Source organism: Phacochoerus africanus, chromosome 16 (assembly GCF_016906955.1).
Source record: "Phacochoerus africanus isolate WHEZ1 chromosome 16, ROS_Pafr_v1, whole genome shotgun sequence".
NCBI classification, from domain to species: domain Eukaryota; kingdom Metazoa; phylum Chordata; class Mammalia; order Artiodactyla; family Suidae; genus Phacochoerus; species Phacochoerus africanus.
In genome coordinates, this window is record NC_062559.1 from 4,534,491 (window position 1) to 4,550,841 (window position 16,351).

The window sequence follows — 16,351 nt, forward strand, 5'->3', positions numbered from 1 at the left end:
CCTGCAATTACTGCGACTGGCGGAATGAGAGCTTGAATACAGATTACACTCAGACATTTAAAATCGCTGGGGTCTGAGACTCGTATTTACTAACAATGGCTTGGTTTTAAACCACAAATTACACAGCACAGTGTAAGTACAATTTAATTCCCTGGGCGCAACTCTGTCTGCGGTCAATTGCCCTCAGGTATGATGACCTCACGGTGCGCTACCACCACGCACTGGTCAGCACGGCCAATGCCAAAAAGTCTCCAAACAAGAAATCCCGAAGAGCATGTGGGACAAAGGACCCCTCCTACACTGGTGATGGGACTGTAAACTGGTAAGCGGTGCGGAGGTTTCTCAAAAAACTAAAAATAGAACTACCATATGATCCTGCAACCCCACTCCTAGACGTCTGCCTGGAGAAAAACCGTAATTCAAAAAGATATACGTACAGCAATGTTCATAGCAGCACTCTTTTCAGTAGCCGAGACATGGAAGCCGCCTAAATGTCCATCGACAGAGGACTGGACCAAGAAGATGGAGTACACATACACAATGGAATACTACTCTGCCATAAAAAAGAAGGAAATAAGGCCATCTGCAACAGCATGGATGGACCTAGAGATTCTCATCCCAAGTGAACCAAGTCAGAGAAAGACAAACATCCTATGATACACCTTTTATGTGAGATCTAAAAAAGAAAAAAAAAAATACAAGTGAACTTATTTACAAACCAGTAACAAACTCACTGACTTTGAAAACAACGTAGGGTTACCAGAGGGCACAGGTTGGGGGAAGGGAAAGGTTGGGGGTCTGGGACTGGCATCTGCACACCATTGTATATGGAATAGGTGGTCGATGGGGACCTTACAGCACAGGGAACTCTACCCAGTATTCTGAGACAACCTGGGTGGGAAAAGAGTCTGAAAAAGGATGAGTATGTGTATACGTGTAACGGAATCACTTTGTCGTAGAGCAAAAACGATCACAACACTGGAAATCAACTCCACTTCCATGAAATTTTAAAAACGAAAAAACAAACAAACAAACTCCTCCCCTCTCCTCCACAGGAACGCCCTCACTCCCCAGACAAGCACAGTTACGTTTCCTGCTTTAATTCTGGCCTCTTCTTCTGCTGACTGGTTAGCATAGATTCTGGACATTTTATTGCTCAGTTTCCTGTCCAGCGTTTGCTATCTGACCTCCACGAGTTCCTGGGTCCACAAGGCCTCATTTCATCATCTTGCCTGAGCCAAAGTTCTTTGAACTTGACCTTTGCACAATTTGACTTTGAGCACGAGCAGCCCAATCTCATGCCCATCCCTCATCCCAGACCAGACCACTGTCCTGACGCCACAAGAGTCTCTGGAAGATACATACAAAGAAGAACCTTCTGAAGAAAGACAGAAACCACCCCCCGACCTGAATAGATGTACAAAGAAGAGCAGGTGAAAGGACAGTTAGACCCTGAGGGAGAGAAGGGACAACTGGAGGGTGACAAGGGATTTCCACCTTTCCCATCAAGCTGGGTGAACACATCACAGTTGCTAAGGTACCAACTCACGTATTTACTCAGAGCTGGCAGTAACCATTTTCCATCTCAAGGCAACGGAAAGCATCAATATGAATAATACATTTTTATCTATGCCACTATTTTAAATCCAAGCGGCACTGTCCTATTTTGTTCAAATCGGCCTGTGTTTTTTCCACTGTGTCCTGGCATGCGTGTTTTAGTAGACATTTCATTTGAAATGCAAAATTGTGTATGATGCTGACATGCATTCAAAACAATCTTCCATCTATAGAAGCGCCACTGCTTCCATGGATTTTTAAACACATCTACCATTACAGACTCACTGCAGGGAAAAGAGGCCACAGGTGGAACACAAGTCAGCTTCCTTCCTATTTCCCACGGCCATTCTCCTTTGCAGAGATCGAAGGAGCAAATTCGGATGCTCTCGAGAGACCCACATCCAAACCAGCTCCAAGTTGGCTTCAAAGGTTTCCAGGACAACGGTTCAAATAAAAAGGAAACACAATGGCAGCTTGAATACAAGAAAAAGATCTAGAATTCTAACCTATTAATTCCAGAGGTGTTTCTAAACCCCTGTCCAGAATCATCAAACATAAACCATCAGTGTTATGTCTAGAGGTGCCAGGGAGTTCTCTTCTTGCCAGCTGTTAGGGAAAATTCTATGGGGATTCAGGGTCTCACCCGTTTGCCACAATAGTGAAGTTTTACATCCAATGGTCCAGGGCAGGTCAAAATGCCCCATCTACCTTACAGGACAGGTTGTTGAAACTTGTATCACCTGCCACTGGAGAGAAAAAAAAAAAAAAAAGGCACAGCAGCCTTTTCTGCAGCCTTTCCATCCAACTGATGGCAGGGTAGAAGAATATTCTGGAGTCTGACACAGGCTATTTCCGAAATCCTGTTTCAGGTGTGCCCTGGGGCAGAAGAGATTTCTGTAGCAAATCCAGTTGCCCACCCAGGTGAGCCACGTGCCCTGCAGATCCAGGTGCTGGGATTCCAAGAGCAGGTGCGTCTCCGGCAGACCCCCACCACTCCAGAGGATAACGCTGCCTTGGGCTACACGGAGCATCCTGAATAGAAAAGTGGTCCCCGGGTACAGCAGAGAGGAGGTGCTTGACCATTAGCAGGGAGTCCCGGGGTGAGCATGGCCCATCACAGGATCCCGCGTGGGGTCCAAGTGTGCAAGTCCCTGCTGCCTCACTCGGTATGTGGGCTGCCCCGGGAAAGGTGGCGCGAACCTTCCCAGACGGGCTGACCACACTGCCCTCAGCTGGGCAACGGGCTGGGCGTCTGGGTGAGAACTGCCACGTCTAGGCTTCTCCTCCTGAAGCATCGATTCCTTTTTCACGATGCAATGTCCTGACCCTTGATGACATGCTCTATTTCTCCCGTTGTCTAATTTGGCAGATATTAACATCGCCACAGAAGCGGCATCAGCCTGTCTGGGCCACCGTAACAAAATGCCCCAGACTCGGGTATTTTGCTCAGTGTTCTGGGGGCTGGAAGACCACGACCACAGGTCGGATTCTGGGGCGCACTCTCTCCTCGGCTGCAGGCGGCTGTCACCCCGCTGTGTCCTCACACGGCTCTCCCTCTGGGTGCGGGTTAGAGTGGGGGAGGGAGCCCTGGTGTCTCTTCCTCTTCTCCCAAGGACACTAACCCTTCGGGACCCGGGCCCCACCCCTCAGACGTCATGTACCTTAACTGCCGCCTTCAAGGCCTCATCTCCAAACACAGTCAGGCTGGGGCTGGAACTTCAGCACGAGACCTGGAGGAGCATTCAGCTTGCCTTCTGTGACGAACCTTTGCATGATGCGCCTTTTTGTCCCACGTTTAAAGCCGCCTTGGGTTCCTGTTTAAAAGGCATTTTTTGCAAGTGGCATTTATATCATCTTGCTGCTTTTCTCAGGGAATAATCTGTCCTTTAACGGAGCACTGAGTATATTTCTGTTGAAGATAACGATTGATGTGGTTGGTCTAAGTCAATCACCCTGTGATGTGTTTTTTATTAGCTTTCTCTCCTATTTCCTTTTTTTTCACCTGCTTCTGTTAGATTTTACTGATTGGCTGTCATCACCTTTATTAGTCATTTTTCAACTTCTTCAGCGATTTCCCAGCTTGACTCGAGGGGGCCAGGTGTTTGTACCCTCATATCAATCACCCAGAAAAGGGCTGTGGCCTGGGGCAGAAGGACTCCCCACCTGGGGCAGGTCCTGAAGGGGGCTGAGCACGGGCAGCAGCGGGGGAGGCAAGGCCTTTGTTCCTATCAGGTGATTGTGCAGCTGTGTTCACCATGGACTTGAGGCAGGAGCTGGATGGGCTCCGGGACAGACATCGACAACTGGCCTCTTGTTTACACTTCCTGGTGCGGGAGGCAGCTGGGCTCCGGAATAAACATTTACAACCAGCCACCCATCAGTACTTCAAGTTAGAAATAACAATGGGCACAAGGCCAGTCATTGGTCCCTGGCTTCTGTGCAAACAGTGGTCATGACGGATCAGAAGAGGGGCTGAGCCCGGCCTGGGCCAAAGACCGAGAGGTCACGTACTTCCCATCCTTGGGGTCAGGGGGACCCCAACTCCACGTGCGCAGAGAGACCCCTCTGGGTTAGAAAGGGAGGGGGTGCCAGGCCATAATAAGTCTAGACAACCTTCCCACCATGCTCTTCTCTGGAACCCGTCTTGGCGGAAAGATGTGCACGCAGATCAGGGCAGCATCACAGGTGGAAGATAAAACGAGCTGACCGGCCAAAGGCAGGCAAGGACCTGGAAGAAGTGCCCCATGGAAAGGATTTAAAGCACCTCTCTGGCGCACGCCTCATTCAGGGGGCACCCACACCCGCGCTTCTTGGGGACGGGGGGGCAGGGTGTTACTGCTTTGCTTCTGCCTTAGATAAATAGGCTCTTTGTGGGCTCTCCCACATGCTGTACTGTGTCTCTAACAATCAACTTTATACCCATTTTTACAGTCTTTGCCTCCTTGAAATATTCTTGCTTTCAACAGGGGCAAGAATCAGGGCAATTCTGCTTTTAGCCTCTACCTAGTCTAGCGGCTGGGATTCCTGGTTTTTATCCAGGCTGCCGAGGTTCAATTCCTGAGCAGAAAATTAAAATCTCGCTTCCAGCCATCACCCACTGCTGTCTGTCTCCCTGAGATCAGTTTGTCCAGCGAACATTAGAAATTCAGCCTTTTTTACTGCATGGATTTTGTCTTCTTTCTTTCGAGAACATTGAGGTTTGTTTCCCCAGGCTGACTTGCCAATCGCCTTCGTCCCTTTGGGGCTTGAAAAAAATTTATGATAGTTGATTTACATTAGGCTTATTTTAAAATTTTGTCACGCAGGGCCTCTAGCAGTGGGACTCAGCTGGGGACAATGCATTGGCTGCCACACCTGGGGGCTGCTACTGGCATTTAGTGGGTAGAGCCCGGGATGCACATCGCATCATCCACAGGACAGGGCCCTCCCAGCAGAGGATTCTCAGCCCGAAATCTCAGCGGGGCCCAGGCTGAGGGTTTCTGATCAGCAGCAGGCTTTCCTCGATGGCTCAGTGAGACTTTCTCCCAAATCCTGGCCTTCCTGGGGAGTCGGCAGAGGACCCGAGGCGTTGGACATGGCCTTCCCATTATGCCCGGTCAGACGGCAAGGTCCTCCTGTGCAGCGAGAGAGGGGAAGTCATGGGGCTTGAAGCTCCCCAAGAGTTGTTCGTGTGCTCGGCCACGTGTCGCCTCATCCAGTGAAAAGGCGGCTTAGTATTCAGAGGCGGGGGCCTCTCTGCAAATTTCTGGAGCTCTCTTTCTACTCTGCTTGGCAAAATGCACCGACCCCAGCAGCCCCCCAACCCCAGCCCTCAGTCTCCTTGGTGGTAAGACTCCTGTGCTCCCCTGGGCTCTGTGCCCTACGTCCGCTCAGAAGCTGCCTCCGGAAACCACGGTGGTTACAGAGCTTGCCCTGGTTTTTCCTTCTCTCTGGGATCACGGGCCCTGCTGCAGCGTGGACATTTGAAAACAGTTGTTCTCGGCACTGCGCCCAGCTTCGCGGCTATCGGGCGAAAGCTTGGTTCGATTCCTGCCGTTCATCATCGGGAAGCCAGAGTCTCCCGAGTAGGTTGTGATGACTCTGCTGCTTCTTGCTCGCTCCTGCTTTTCCACCCCACCTCCCACTCTGTGTTCACAGTTGTGCTCGTGTTTTCTGTACACAAAGACCGACAAATCTCTCACGACTATTAACTCTACTGATCATGAAACACAACTCACCAGTGCCCAGACTCATAAAAAGCACCCTGACAAACAAACTTAAACTCATCGGAAACGTTCTGCTCTTTCCTCTGAGTATTTTGGAATTCATAAAAAAGAGTAGGTCCTCCGTCATGGAGCCTGCCTTGTTGCCCAAACCTGGACGAGCTCCCAGTCCTGGCCACTCAGAACTCTCCTTGCCAAGGCGTTTTAAGAAAAAAAAAAAGAAGAAGAAGAAGAGGGAGTTCCCTGCGTGGCTCAGCGATTACTGAACCCAACTAGGATCCATGAGGATGCAGATTATATCCTTGGCCTCCCTCAGTGGGTTAAGGATCCAGTGTTGTCTTGAGCTGTGGTGTAGGTCGCAGACATGGCTCAGATGCCACGTTGCTGTGGCTGTGGTGTTGGCAGGCAGCTGGTGCTCCAATTCGACCCCTAGCCTGGGAAACTCCATATGCTGCAGAGGCAGCCCTAAAAAAGGCATAAATAAGTAAATATTGGAGTATTTACTTGATTTACAATGTTTCAGGTGTACAGCAAAGTGATTCAGTTTACATAGAGTTTTTCAGATTCTTTTCCATCATAGGTTATTACAAGTCATGGAATATCGTTCCTCGTGCTACACGGCAGCTCCTTGCTGTTTATCTATTTTATATACAGTAGTGTCTATCTGTTAATTCCAAACTCCTAATTTATTCCCCCCCACACACACTTCTTTCCTTTGATAACCATATGTTTGTTTTCTGTGTCGGGTTTTTTTTTTTTTTTTTTTTGACTGCCCCGCAGCATATGGAGTTCCCAGGCCAGGGATCAGATCCAAGCTGCAGTTGTGGTCTATACCGAGGCTGCGGCAACACCAGATCCATAACCCACTGCACTGGGCTGAGGATCAAACTTGTGTCCTGGTGCTGCAGAAACACCATCCATCCTGCTTTGCCACAGTGGGAACTCCTGTCAGGCTCTTTTAAATATAAGGTTTGGTCTTTTACTCAACACGTGACCCCCACGCCCACTCCTCCAGCAACCCCTGGGCCCTGGAGGAAGTGCACTTGCACGGACAGCCAGTGTCCCCATCCTTGCTGACCTGCGATAAGCAGCTGGTTAATAGGACCCTAGAAACTGCACCACTGGTGACATCACAGGATCATTTGCACCAACGCCTGGGATTCTATTTCATCCAAGTCTCCTTTTCGCTTGAACCAGCGCACTGCCTGGAATACCCACCGCGTTTCTCACACAGGTTTTTCTTTTTTTCTTTTTTTTTCTTTTTTTTTTTTTTGTCTTTTTGCCTTTTTCTTGAGCCACTCCCGCAGCATATGGAGGTTCCCAGGCTAGGGGTCCAATCAGAGCTGTAGCCACCGGCCTACACCAGAGCCACAGCAACGCGGGATCCGAGCCGCGTCTGCAACCTACACCATAGCTCACGGCAACGCCGGATCCTTAACCCACTGAGCAAGGGCAGGGACCGAACCTGCAACCTCATGCTTCCTAGTCGGATTCGTTAACCACTGCGCCACGATGGGAACTCCGGGTTTTTCTTGTTAACAGACACGATGTGTGGCAGCTGTCATCACACCACAACTTTACGTCCTTATTCAATTTGGCATTCTATACTTGAAGTTTGGGTTACATTTTCTAAGAACCATTTTTTGCCTTTTTAGACTGTTTCGCTTTCTTTTCATTTCAGCAACACTGGCAGCTGGCGTCCCTTGGGGAACGGCATTTTACAAAGAAAAGGAATTGATGGCTGGGGGTTGGTCAGCGACTATTTATAAAGTGTAAACCAACAAAGTGTTTTGAGAAGAGGCCACAGGGATGTGTAGACACTAGCTGGTCGGCTTCCCTCTGAAAAAGGGACCCTTCCCCCACCTCGTGGAACAGACGCCGAGCCTGCAGGTGTCAGATCGTCAGGTTCGTCCTCAGGACCCTTCTAACGTGTGCCCAGGGCTCATGCAGAATGAAACCACGACTGCGGAATACTGAGTGGAGGTGGGCTTTAAAGGAAGGTCAGTATTGGAGTTCCCCTTGTGGCGCCGCAATAAAGAATCTGAGTAGTAACCATGAGGTTGCGGGTTTGATCCCTGGCATCGCTCAGTGGGTTAAGGATCCGGCGTTGCCGTGAGCTGTGGTGTAGGTCGTAGACAATGCCTCAGATCGAGTGTGGCTGTGGCTGTGGCGTAGGCCAGCAGCCACAGCTCAGATGGACCCCGGTCTGGAAACGGTGCGGCCCTAAAAAGCAAAGAAAAAAAAAATAATACTAAGGAAGGTCAGCATTACAGAGAGCGCGCTCTCGGGCTGTCAGGACCTGTTAGAAGCCACCGTAGAAGCCATCCTCTCGCTGCAGATCTCACAGAGACACGTGTTTAAAGAAGGTATCAGCTGGGCTCCTTGTTAGATTAACCCACTGAGGGAACGTGAAACGGGTGGTGGGTAAGAATCAGGGACAGAGGAGTGCACGCTGGGAGACGGGATCGGAGGCTCCGTGCAGGCCGTCAGCCCCCCCACCCCGTGAGGGGTACAGCAGCCACGTGAACCTCTCACCGGCCCCCTAAGACACAACGTGGATCGTGGGGAGGGCAGTGCCGGAGAGGGCCAGTGACGGGGGCGCTGCCGAGCCTGCTCGTCCTGCGACCTGGGTCCAGCCTGTCACAGCTCAGCCAATGGCTTTCTCTTTGCTCAGCAAGGTGGCTGGGTTCTCTCGCCCCCTCCCCACGTTTAAACACTCCCTGTAGCTGACCGACCCCTGCTGCCGTCTCCCCTCCGTAATCACACTCAGCCTGAAGGATCATGTAAAGCCGTTTGATGAGTTCAGCGGAGAGAGAGAGAAATCCAAGATTCAAAGCCACGTGTGTTTTCTTGAAAGAAGAGGAAAACCATTCACTTCCGGCTGAACCTCCGTCGCAGGAAAACAGCAGTCTCACTACCGCGATGTTCTTTGGTCTTAACAGAGCTTCTACTTACAGCTCTCGCTTCCTCCAACTGTACTGTCCCCAGGTCCAAGGGGACATGCGATCCCGGCTCTCCACAGGCGCGGGCGGCCACAGAGCCGCGGGCGCGTGGCTTTGCGCCGTCGTCCTCCTCGGACGCCGCTTCACTCCACAGTCAATCAGGGAGGAGGGGGGCTGCCGAGCTCCTCATCTCTCAGGGTGTTCGGGCCACACTCGGGCACATCCGTCCCTCTAAACTCAACTGCTCTACAGTCTCGTGCCACACTGAATTACGCATCTCCCAATATTCAAAACGGCTCATTTGTTCTGGGAATGACATGCCTCTAATTGTATCACAAAACTGCTGACAACCAGCAGAATGGGAATGAAACACGGCCCGCCACCAGCAGGGGTTTCCAGACGCAAAGCAAGGTGGCACGTTTCAGCACTGCTGCGGTGCCAGTCGAGTGCAAACTGTACGGGAGCAGGTGCCGTTAGGCGGAATGGTGATTTGTGTTTATGCCACTCACTCTCCCGAAGAGCCTTGTGCGGTCAACCCACCGCCTTCACGTAGCTTCCTACCTTACAGCCCGAAGGACCGTCTTGTGTCCAAGGCACCTAACCATTTTCAAATAACCATCTTGCCAAGGACAACAGATCCCTAAGACACAGGAGGGATGGCCCGTAATGGGCGCCACCCGGCTCTTTCTTCAGGGATGAAGGATTTGCCCCCCACCCCCAGGGGGCTGGCATCCCTCGGCTGCCACCCTCTCTGCAAAGTGCCCTCAGACAAAGAAACCTCCTTCACCCAGGTCCACCCTGGGGCAGGGCAGCCACACCCAGTGAACAACCAGCGTGAGAGCAAAAGGCCCAGGCACCATGGGACCAGCCTCCCAGCACCCGGGGGCCGCCTGCTGGGGCCGCTGTCGACACCGCGATGCCAGCATCACCTCAGCCGCCCCTCCTCTCCTCCCTCCACCGGCCATGACCTTGGAAGCGCGCCCTGGCAAACTTCCTGCCAGCGAGAAGCACCTCCTTCCAGCTCGGAGCACTCTTGGCCCCATTTTCCATCCAATTCAAACTCCTTTCTCCGAATGCAGACGTTTAATGAGGCCAGACTTCTCCCGCTCCCACTCCAGCCACTGTCATTTCTGCCCCTGTGTCCTTTCTCCTCCAGCATGAGGCATGTTTACCCTAAATATTAAGAATGATAAACTCAGTCGGGAGACAGCTCAGAGCCCCTGGGACATGGGTTTGGGTGAGAAGGGCACCATAACCTACAAAGACGGCAGCCAGCTTGGTGGGAGAAGAAAAATCCTGTCTCCACTTCTCCAGGAGGGATGCGGGGCTAGAACAGCACCGAGGGGGGTCTCTGGCCCAGCCCTGGGCTCCCAAGGAAGGACCAGAGAAAAGGCGAGATGAGGAGTTCCTGTCGTGGCGCAGTGGTTACCGAATCCGACGAGGAACCACGAGGTTGCGGGTTCGGTCCCTGCCCTTGCTCAGTGGGTTAACGATCCGGCGTTGCCGTGAGCTGTGGTGTAGGTTGCAGATGTGGCTCGGATCCCGCGTTGCTGTGGCTGTGGCGTAGGCTGGCGGCTATAGCTCCGATTCAACCCCTAGCCTGGGAACCTCCATGTGCCGCGGGAGCGGCCCAAGAAATGGCAAAAAGACAAAAGACAAAAAAAAAAAAAAGAAAAGGCGAGATGAGAAAGCAGAGAAGGTGGGAATACGGGGGGGGGGGGGGGGGGGGAAAGAGCGCCTTCCACGGGCAGCAGTGCTGACGCCCAAGGGACCAGTCCTGTCTCCTTCCCCATCGAGGGCCGCTCTCGAGAAAAACCGGGTGTCCACGCTCTCGAGTAGATTCCACTTTGGATGTCTGACAATGAATTTGCGTTTTGCAGAGAGAAAAAGGGCTACACTTGAGAAGAGGGATGCTTAGATACTGTTACATCCTACGCAGGTGTCAACTCCGCGCAGAGCTCAGGGAGTCAGATGCCTTGGCCCAGGACACAAAGTTAATAACTGCAAATCTTCCGTTTCAACCACAGGGGCCTGTTCACTCAGTGGCAATACCTCCAAAATGTCATTAGACTGACACCAACTAGCACTTTCACTGTGACAGACACGCCAGAGACTATAATTTACAGGATTAAATCTGTAATGGTGACATTTCAGGCAACTTGCAGAAGTTTAGTTCACATTAAACAAATGCAAATCCCTCATAATCCTTTTTCAAAAACACTTAAAACTGATTTTTACGCTAAGGAAAGCCAAGTTTCCAAAATCAATGAATTTAAAACTCTCATCTCAATTACATTTTCTCGAGTAAGCTCATTCTCTCAGGCCATTTTTCCTGGGGCCCGAAAACCTTTAGCACAGGTGTGAGCTGGCATGAGGGGGGCACTGTATTGATTCAACAAGAATCCTATAAATAATAGTTACTGAACAATCCTGGAGCCTATCTCAGTTCCAGGTAATAAAATAAAGGCTGTTAAAATAGTAAACACATTTAGTATTCAAAGATCACTTATTACAATATTTAAACACTTGACGTCTATTATGAAATTGATAAACTGAGTTATTGAGCAGAATTAATCATCTGCATTTGACTCCCTGGTGTGTTACACCACGCTTTACTGTCCAGGGTAATTTGCAATGAACAGAAAAGAGTCCAGTAAGGAGACCTTGTAAAGACTTACAAGTTTTCATGGTAAAAAGAATTCAGGATGTGGCTTTTTAAAATTACTGTACTAGAACACTGAAGGTTTATTGGTAAACATACAGTATTTATCAGGACTTTCCGAGGAGCTTATTTAAAAAAATACAGATACCCGAACCCGCCACACACACACAACACACTCATCAGAGGGAGAGATAGGCATCTGCATTTTCTGAGGTTTGTTTATGTTTTTGTCATTTTAGGGCCACTCCTGCAGCATATGTAGGTTCCCAGGCTAGCGGTCGAATCGGAGCTGTAGCCGCCAGCCTACACCACAGCCACAGCAACACCAGATCCGAGCCTCACCTGCGACCTACACCACAGCTCACGGCAGCACAGGATCCTTAACCCCCTGAGCGAGGTCAGAGATCAAACCCGCATCCTCATGGACACTAGTTGGGTTTGTTACCACTGAGCCACAAAGGGAACTCCCAGCATCTGCGTTTTAGTAAGTTCTTCAGATGAATCTGCTGCAAAGACAAGCTTGGGAACGCCCATTAAACAGACACATCGTATCTGTAGGACTAAGCCTGGCAGACGTCCGTGCTCCGTATCTCATGAAGCGTCTTCCATGAAGCCTTCTTCTATCATGGGGGTGGGGAGAGGGGGATGGCAATTGGTGAAACCACACGCCGATCAACCCCAAGACCCACCCTGACGTGCATCCACCCAACGAAACACCCCTTGTGTGAAAAGTACGGAGGACGGTTTTGCCAATGAGAGTCTCGACGTGAACGCCCTACTATACGCAGCGGGTCTGCCACTGGGCTGAGTGGAATTCAACACGTACCAGCGCGTGCTTGTAGCTCACGGCAATGTCAACTTCCACTCCTTCCTGTAACAGTAAAAAGCGACTCAAGGAGTTCCTATCATGGCACCTCGGAAATGAATCCGACTAGGAACCACGAGGTTGCAGGTTTGACCCCTGGCCTCACTCAGTGGGTTAGGGATTGGTGTTGCCATGAGCTGGGAGGTAGACTGCAGATGCAGCTCAGACCTGGTGTTGCTACCGCTGTGGTCTAGGCCGGCAGCTATAGCTCTGATTCAACCCCTAGCCTAGGAAACTCCATATGCCACAAGTGCGGCCCTAAAAAGCAAAAAAAAAGGGGGGGGCTCAAAAATGAAGCCGTTATCTGGTTTGCAGAAAAATTTTACAAAACAAAATTCTTAGAGCCATTGTTAACTATATTATTTACTATAATAAACAGGAGAGCACATCACTAAAGGAAAAACAGTGGTCCACCTCCATGCATACTAATTTCATCATTAGTGGTTTCATGAGCTGCCCTTTTTGCAATGCAACCACGTCTCTTTGCAAGACCTAGCCATTAATAAATTACATTTTAAAATGCTAATCACCAAGACTTCATCATGTGAGGTTCAATTTGCATATGTGATCTGTTCTCTCCCACAAAATGAGGGCCAAATAAACTTCTTTTGTTTCAAAAGTCACAGAAATAAGAGACCAAAAAAAATCCTCCTAAATATTACAAGGTTATAAAATGCATTGGCTCCCTCCAAACATTGCTTCTGATTGTGTACAAATCCTCTCCAGAAACTCCAACAGAATCACGACGAGAGCTCACTCACTCTCCCGCTCACTCTCCCCTTTTGCCATCTGGGGACAGGCGACAGGAGGAAGATCTTAGACCTGGGACCCAGGGGCACCCTGGCCATGGGTTCCCAAGAAACCCTAAACCAAAAAGGAAGGGCTGCCTACGTGTGCGTGCTGGGGCAGGGTCCCCTTCCTTGTGGCCAGAGCTAAGGAGAGTGCCAAGGGCTCCGTCCACGCAGCCAGGGACGTCCCGGGTGCCTTGTCTTTCCTCACTTCTGCCGACCGGCTTGGCTCTCGTCTCTGCTAAGAGTCCCGGGCCTCTTTCTCTCTCTCCCTAAGTTAACAGGCAGACACCATCCAGCGTTTCCATAAAAGGCCCATGTGCTTTCCGGCTTCATTAATAGTTTTCTCTCATTCTGCGTTCACCTTGAACCTGAGAGGCACAGGCTGCCCTTGCGGGGCTGTCAGGTGGTTGCGAGCACTGTTCTCCTTCAGGTCTCAGCTGGAGGCTGTGGCCGGCACATTTTTCCTCCAGATGCTGGACTCCAGGGCCCCAGGTTTGACCTGAGTGATCCTCGTGGGTTCATTCTTCCCAGGGACCCGAGCCCAGGCCCCCCCCCCCCCCCAGGTTACTGACGTTAAGCTGCTGTGTGAGTTGCAGTGTCTTCCTCTCTCTTCCGGCAACATCCACAGCTCAAACCTTCACGCAAAGCGCTCATCAGGGGTCTTCAGTCTTAACTTCTCAACCCATGTGGGGAGAAGCCAGTTTCATTTTCTCACACACACACAGGCTACAGGAGGAGCGGGCCCGAGGGCCACTCTACCCGGAAGTGGGGCAAATTCAAGCTTCATCTTAGGACCTCGTCATCACAAAGCGGCTCCCCCAACCCCCCTAAAAGAGCCTCTCTTCTCCTTGAGTTTTTGAAAATCCATAATAAAGGACTGGTCCTTTCCCTAAAACTCAGATATCTTCAGGATGTCAGCTGGCACACTGTACCCTCATAAGAATTAGACAAAGATGGTCCATTTAGGATTAGGGCAGAGAAGTTACAGACAGGACTCCATTTTCTAGAAGAGTCCACAGGGACTCAGCACTTTGGGTATCAGTAAGGTCTGAATTCTGCCCCCGACACCACCCCCTCGGCCAGAGGCCCTTGCACAGGGCACAGTCGATAAACCAGAAGTGTTGGCCCCACAGATTCCCTCGGAAGACAGAAGCCTTGCCCTAGATCCATGCAGGGGGGGTGTTGTTTGGAAGCATGAAAGGAAGGGCAAGATAAAAGGCAGTCACTATTGAGAGAAGGAAGGAATACAGCAGAGAATTTCAAAAGGAGACTCGAAAGGACAAAAACAAACCTTCGTCTGCTTCATAACGTAACACATGGAGCTCCATCTGATGGGGAGAATTAGGGGTCCTCACGAGACAGTCACGCTAATATTTCTTTGTGTCCCCGAGATACTTGGAGTGTCACCCACAGTAAGTCTGCAATAAGCTTTGGGGTGACAGAGGGAAGGGAGGGCTGCGGTTCCCGCCATGGCACAGAGGGTAAGGATCCAGCATCGTCTCTGCAGTGGCTCAGGTCACTGCAGAGGCGTGGGTCCAATCTCTGGGGTGGCACAGTTGGTTAAACATCTGGCATTGCTGCAGCTGTGGCTCAGATTCATTCCCTGGCTGGGGAACTTCTTTATGTCTCCGGTGAGGCCAGGAAGAAAAAAAAAAGAAAGTGAGGAGTGACTAATCAGTTTCCATGAGCAAAAGCGTTAAACTAAACTATATCTGGTTAAAAGCTGGGATCCACAAGAACCAGTTCTAATGGGCCACTTCCCTGGTGGATGTGGATTCGAGTACTGGATGGGAAATAGACATGTACAGTGTAGCTCATGAGACATGTGAAGGATACCGGGAGCCGAGCTCCACGAAGAGAATTTTCAAGAAGAGAATCTGCCTGATGATAAAGTCCAGGGGATTCTGAAGAAAGGCTGCAAAGCAGCACGTCCACCAGCACACAGAAAGCATGAGGCTGTAATGCCTGAGAAAACATGTTTCTAAATCTCTGTCCTTCCTGTTTTTAACAATGACTCTGTGCTCTGCTTACCGTGCCTTAACTCCTCCTTCCCTGCCTTAAAGAAAAAACTTATTGTTATCTAAATCTTGGGAGTCCTTCTCGCTTGCTAAATATTTGGGAAATTAACTCTTCGTTATCTACACCTAAATTACGTGAGTTTTTAGAAAGATTCCTTTTCCTTCTAAGAGAATCATAGATAACAATGGTATTTACTACTTGTAGTTTTAGAAGAAATTGTTAGGTTTTATAGATATAGTTTGAAGCTTTAGAGTTGTTAATTAGTTCGATAAATTGTTTTTCTTTGGCTGATTTATTCATCTATAAAAAGAAAATAGGCGTAAAGGCCTGTTGCTGATGGTTAAATATAAGTTAGTAAAACAGGCTGTGGTTGTTGAGTTACTAACCAAGCACCTGCCCTAAAAACACAAGGCAGTTGTGTTCATCACAAAGGCCACGAGAAGTCTTACACCTGACATTTGTGGCCAGTGTGATCGACTGGTCCCACCTGGTTATCTTTTAATGGGTTTAGAGAGTACCCTGCCTGGATAATGTGCTTCTTCATCTTTAACTCTTATTGCTTCTGCAAGTTAGAGTCTGTTCTCCTATTTAAGTCACTGCTATCCACCAACAGAGTTGAGACTGCGTGAGCACGACTCGAGAGTGTGCGTCTCCGTCATTCCTGCACCTGCCGCCCCTCCTCTTCGGGAAACACCCTGGCTGCTGGAGCTGGACTCGGGCAGAAGGACACTAACGAGTCCCTGCAAGGCATCCTTGAAGGCAAAGGGAAGAAACGACACCCCCGCTCCACGAAGTTTCACCAAAGATCAGAGAACGCAGCACAGCGTAAAGGTGACTGGGCTCCTTGCGTTGGTTTCTTTGGCGTACTGGTCTACCACCAAGAGCGAGGGTAGGGGAGATTGGAGACATGGTCCATCAAACACCAAAATCTCGAAGAGTTTAACGGAATACACACATGACCAAACTCTCTTAGGACCTGCAGAAGGTTGTCGTCTCATCATAAAACCCCATAAAAACCCTGGCTGGACGAAATGTCTCCCCAGGGAACAAATGCAAAATAGCAAGTGCATCTCTAAGACCAAGCCGAGGATTTAAATCGAGAACAAGACCACTGGTCTAAAGGCATTTGGTAATAACAATTCACAAGTTGTTGGGCTAAATATTCATGGAGCAAAAACTGCAGCTCTAACAGTGAGTTTCCTCCTCTGGATCAAAAATGTGGCATTGCAAATATTTAATGAGTAACATCAGGGAAGCATCACATATTGCAAATAAAGATACTTGGGCTCCACCTTTCCACCAAGCGACCGTGG

The 16,351-nt window shown here is 49.9% G+C and overlaps 1 pseudogene; it reads left to right on the top strand.

Moving 5' to 3' along the window:
• Positions 1 to 16,351, top strand: part of LOC125117759 (pancreatic progenitor cell differentiation and proliferation factor-like) — a 76,719-nt pseudogene that overhangs the window by 22,470 nt on the left and 37,898 nt on the right.